The sequence below is a fragment of the Coregonus clupeaformis genome, chromosome 11, assembly GCF_020615455.1.
Source record: "Coregonus clupeaformis isolate EN_2021a chromosome 11, ASM2061545v1, whole genome shotgun sequence".
NCBI classification, from domain to species: domain Eukaryota; kingdom Metazoa; phylum Chordata; class Actinopteri; order Salmoniformes; family Salmonidae; genus Coregonus; species Coregonus clupeaformis.
The window spans coordinates 40898331-40904522 of NC_059202.1; positions in this window are offsets into that span (position 1 = coordinate 40898331).

Consider the following 6192-nt stretch of genomic DNA (forward strand, 5'->3'; position numbering starts at 1 on the left):
GTTCAGACCCTTCTAGCGACACATTTTCATAAAATCGACTAGCGACTTTTTCTGGTGTTATTGGAGACTTTTGGAGACTCTGACGTGAAAGCACGTATCGTTCTTACTCTTCTCAACGAGCAGCGGGTGCTGCGTGGGCCCCACGCACTCACAGGTGGCCCAGTCCTCGCGCAGCAGTCCCTCCCAGCTGCAGTCAGAGCAGGAGATGTTCACCCCTCCGCGTCCAGACTGCAAATGAATCGCGCATGCGGGAAGTTGCCGCTGGCTGATCCCGCCCTGGCTTACATTCAGGGTGGGATGTAAATGTAAAATGTTCTTTGTCTAAAATAAATCACTGCACAACAATAAATCACTGCATCTGACTCACACAGCCTCAGTCACTTACTCACCTTGTCCACTGTTTGTGTGCCTCTCTGTGACATAAGCTAAACATCTAGCTGGATAGCTCATGTCTCAGTCTAAGCTGTACACTCAAAAATACAGAAAGGAGTGGGAATCAAACCCTGAATTCAAAGGCTGGTTGAAGCCGTTTATTGGAGATGATACACGGGCATACTGCCTGTATTGTAGGGCTGATTTCTACGCCAAACTTAGTGATGTAAAAAAACACATGACAACTCAAAAACATGCTCAAAAGGCAAAGCCTTATAACAGTTCCACCCAAAACAAGCTGCCATTTATGGTTTAAAAAATTGACTCTGCAAAAAAGGCTGAGGCCACCATGGCATTAGCTATCGCTGAACACTGTTCCATGCTGGCATGTGATCACATTGGAGAAGCATGTAGAGCTGCTTTCTCAGACTCCACTGCTGCTACCCACTTCAAAATGCACAGGACAAAGTGCACTGAAAGGATTAATGGTGTTCTAGCACCATACTTTCTGAAAAAGTTGGTCGCAGATGTGGGTGACCAGTGTTTCAGCCTCCTCCTCGATGAGTCCACGGATGTATGTAATCTAAGTACCTGGGGGTTGTGATAAGGTACTTAAGTGACACCAAGCAGACAATTGTATCAACATTTCTGGGGCTTGTTGAGTTGGAGGGAGGAGATGCCAAATCTATAGCCCGTGCTGTTGTGGTTTTCCTCGAAGTGTTGTCTTAAAAAAGAGAAACTCCTGGGGATATGGACTGACAATGCCTCTGTTATGACGGGGATTAACAATGGGGTCCATAAAGTGCTGAAGGAGGAGTATGGCCTCAAAGATCTGGTTCTTATTCGCTGTGTGTGCCACTCTCTGCAGCTTGCTGTAAGTCATGCTTCCAATGACACCATCCCCCGTAGTGTGGAGTACTTTGTACGAGAGACTTATAACTGGTATTCAGTGTCTCCAAAGCGCAGGGAGGTCTACAAGGCCATATATGAGACCATCAACTGTGGGGAGAAACCTTTTAAGATAACCAAGGTGTGTGCCACATGTTGGCTCTCAATTGAACCCGCGGTTTCACGCAATTTGGACCAGTGGGAGGAGCTTAGGCTGCATTTCACATTCACCAAGTCCAGTGAACACTGCTACATGGCTGAGGTTTTATACTCCATGTACAGTGATCCTCAAAACATATTGTATCTGACTTTTTTGAAGTCAGTGCTGGGTGAGGTACAGTTGGCCATCAAGGCTTTTGAGGGAGAGCAAGTAGATCCTCTTAAGCTACTTGACAGCTTGGGTAGCCTGATCAAGTCTGTGAGCAGCAGGGTGCTGAATCTACTGGCAAATGTTGATGTATTCAAAGGGCCAATAGATGGATACATCAGTCCCAAACCATACCTTGGTTACCTTTTTGAGTCAAAGGCAGCTGAGCTCCACCTTGCGCCTGAGGATGAAAACAATGTCCGAAAGCGGTGTGTAGCCTTCACCATCTCCCTCACTAATGAGCTGAGGGTGAGACTGCCGGACAACATCGAAGCATTGCAGTACATGTCAGTTTTCAATGTGGAGGAAACTCTAAAGCACAATAAGAGCCCTGGAGAAATAGAAAAAATAGCCAAGCTCCTTGGCTACTCCCCTGCAGAGATAGACAAGATTGTCCAGCAATGGTGTGCCATCCATCTTAGTAAATGGAATGAGACAACAAACACACTGGGCTTCTGGAGTGAGATTTGGAAGTTCAGGGATGCAGCTGATATCAACCCGTTTCAAGAACTTGCCATGGCTGCTGTGTCTGTGTTGTCCTTGCCACACTCGAATGCTGAAGTCGAGAGAGTATTCAGCCAGATGAGTGGGGTAAAAAGCAAACTTAGAAATCGGATGTCCTTGCAGACCCTTAACTCCATCCTGTACATTCGATATGGACTGAAGCTGTCTGGTGAGGCTTGCTATGAGCACCAGCTGCCTGATAATGTTTTGCAGCTTTTTGGCACATCAGCTGCTTACTCATTTATGTCAGCTCCCTCAGTTGTTGAACCTGCCATAGAGAGCCTTGACCAAAATGACTATGACCCACTCTTTCTGTGAGCAGCACAGCCTGTGTGTGTGTGGAGGGGGGTCTGAAAAAAACAAACAATTCAACTGAATTAGGGCCAGACTAGTTACCATCATTTTCTCACATTGCCACTGACAGTTTTTTCTGTTGTCTATTTTTGGTCCATTTAGATTGTATACAAAAAAATGTTTTAAATGTTATGGTTAAAAATGTTCATGTTTTACTGTGACTTGTTGTAGGCTCCTAAGTGGACCATAAGGTTAAAAACCAAACCAAACATAAGAAAACTAAACTAAAAAACTAAATAAACTAAATAATACAATAAAAAACTAAGTAACTCCGCCAGAGTGTGTCTTTTGGGTCACTTTTGCCGGTCCCAAGCCCGGATAAAGGAGGAGGGTTGGAATTGTGACATAAAAAAAAAACAAGAATCGACAGAAGAAAGTTAATTTGTAGTTCAAAACATATTTAGGGTGTTTTTTACTGACTTTTTGTCTCTCCCACGACGTTATTCCTCTCTCCTACAGCGTCCATCACAATTACATGCACATGGCCAATTATGCAAATTAGATTATGACGGCATTTAGCGACTTTTAGGACCACCAATAGCTACTTTCCTTACTGAGGAGTTGGCAACACTGCCGGTGACCAGTGTTGCCAACTTAGCGACTTTGTCGCTATATTTAGCCAGTATTCAGACCCATCTAGCGACACATTTTAAATAAAGCGACTAGCGTCAAATCTAGCAACTTTTTCCTGTGTTATTGGAGACTCTGACATGAAAGCACGTATCGTTCTTACTCTTCTCAACGAGCAGCGGGTGCTGCGGGCCCCACTCCCGTCCCAAAGCACTCACTGGCGGCCCAGTCCTCGCGCAGCTGTTTACTCATTTTTTGTCTCTCCCACAACGTTATTCGTCTCTCCTACAGCGTCCATCACAATTACATGCACATGGCCAATCATGCAAATTAGGTGATGACGTCATTTAGCGACTTTTAGGACAGCCAATAGCTACTTTCCTTACTGAGGAGTTGGCAACACTGCCGGTGACAAGCCTCACCAGCCAGATGAAGTTTACTGGCTGCTTATAACATTAGCTTTGGGCAACAGTGTTAAGTAGCTGGCTAGCTAGTTATTTTCATGAACTGAAGTTACATTTCAAGTTCAAGTGGCTACCTAGCTAATACTTACTCACATGGATTCCTAAATCATTGCTAAGAATATTGAAAATGACTGCAGTTTCTATTGGTCATTGTTTTCAGGCTAACATTAGTTGCATTGGTGCTAGCTAGGTAACGTTACCAAGCTAAAGCTAGCTAGCTAGCTACCCCAGAAGTTGCTAATAACATCTGTATCAAAGATATTTGCAAACATTTCTGATCCTGCGCGTTTGATCCTGATCTTATTTCAAATGCTCACACAGACATTTTCCCATTCGGTCGAACAAATAATGCATTATTACCAACGTAAACACATCGTTGGTGGCCGGTGTGTGCTTGTTTGCAGACTTTTTTTTTTGTCCAGCTTTGACAGTGCTACTGATCGTAGTGGTGGCGCTTGGCTTGCACATGCAAATTCAGCAAACACAATATTCTATAATAGAATTGTATTATTTGACGTGTCAAATTAAAAGCTAATTTGACGCGTCAAATAGTGTTATTTGACGTATATCTTTTTTTGACACGCAAAGACCCAAACGGCATTCCATAGTTAACACTAGAAAAGCCTGTGACGTAGAGTTCAGCCAGGAGTTGATGGATAAACGAAAGACCGAATGAAATGGTAGGGGTGACATCCCGACTTCAAGTGGTTTCAGATTTCACATCTTACTGTCACGATTTCGGCCGAGGCTGCCTCCCCTCCTTGTTCGGGCAGGCTTCGGCGTTCGTCGTCACCGGCTTACTAACCACTGCCGCCCCAATCATCATCACAATTGTCCTGTCTTGTCAATCACACACACCTGGTTCCTATCCCCTAATTAGACTGTGTATAAGTGTTCCCTCTGCCCCCTTGTCCTTGTGGGTGATTGTGATTTGTGAGAGTAGTGTAGCTCGGTGGAGCTACTCGTAACATATTGTTGCCAGGGTAGATTTTCCCCTGTGCCTATGTATTATTGGATATCCGTTACAGTGTATTTGTTTCCCCTGTGCCTGTTTCGTTGATCGCTATTTGAGCGCATTTGTGTGTCTACGAAGGAATAAACTCTGTATTCGGTGATTACCCTCCTGCACCTGACTACTTTCCATCACAATCATCACAGAATCACCCACCTGATATGGAGTCAGCGGGAGAAGAGCGCATGCCTGGAGTCGTGGCAGGGGTCCAAGAGCATTCCACGATGCTGGCCAGCTTGGGGGACGCGATGGATCGGGTTCTTCAGGTCGTCCAACGCCTGGAGAGGAGGGGACCCGATCTGTCGAGACCAGCTGGCCAACCGGATCCAACCACCTACACCCCAGCACCCGGAGGGATCCAGATATCCCGACCACGGGCGTTTGATGGGACGGCGGCGCTGTGGCAGGGATTCCTCCTCCAAATGGAGCTGTACTTCTCCAGCATCAGGCCGGCGCCATCGGAGCGGGAGAAGGTGTCCGTCCTCGTTTCCTGCCTATGTGGGAAAGCCCTGGAGTGGGTCAACGCGGTGTGGAACGAAGGAGGAGCCACGTTGAAGGACTACGGGGAGTTCGCTCGCCTCTTTCAGGCGGTCTTCGATCACCTGCCCGAGGGTCGAGAGGTGGGTGAGCGGCTGGTCCACCTGAGGCAGGGGACGAGGACCGCGCATGACTTCGCGTTGGAGTTTCAGACGCTGGCAGCGGGGTCCGGGTGGAACGAGCGGGCCCTGATCGACCATTTCCGGGGCCATCTGTGGGAGGACGTCCGACGGGAGCTAGCCTGCTGGGACAACATGTTGTCCTTCAATAAACTGGTGGACATGGCCGTTCGTTTGGACAACCTGCTGGCAGCCAGAGGACGTCCTGGTAGGGGTCTTCCCGTTTCCACCCCGGATGACTCGTATCCCGAGGCGATGGAGTTGGGTGGAGCCGCCGGCCGAGAGAGCGGAGGAGGACAGCGACAGTGCTACTCTGGTGGCACGAAGGGACAGTACACCACACGTAGTAGTCAACGTTCTTTTGGTTCTGGAGGCGGCAGGCAGGGCACTCTCACATCACCCCAGGTATCGAACACCCACACTTGTTCAGAGCCCTCTGCTGCGCACTGTACCCTACCTATCCACTTTCCCGATCACATGGTAGTTCCCCAGTGTAAGGCGCTATTCGATTCAGGCGCAGCTGGGAACATTATGGACAGGGCATTTGCACGCCGTCAAGGCATTTCATTGGTTCCCCTATCCATTCCACTCCCCATCAGAGCACTCGATAGTCGACCATTAGGGTCCGGGTTTGTTACGGAAGTCACCATACCAGTCACCATGATCACCCAGGAGACACATTATGAGCAGGTTATTTTTTCGATTATTGCATCTCCTGCTTTCCCTGTGGAATTAGGTATCCCTTGGCTAGCACTCCACAACCCCACCTTCTTATGGCCGCAGAGGGCTCTCACGGGGTGGTCGCGAGAGTGTCAGGGTAGGTGTCTAGATGTTTCCGTTGGTGCAACCACGGTGGAAAGTCCAGACGGTACCTCCACCGTGCGCATTCCCCCCAAAAACCTTGATTTGCGACTAAATGACCACCTCATCGGGCTGGGGGTTGCACGATAAACCGTTGGGTAGACGCTCTACCTCCCAGGAGTCATGTGTAACCCCTGTCGCAGG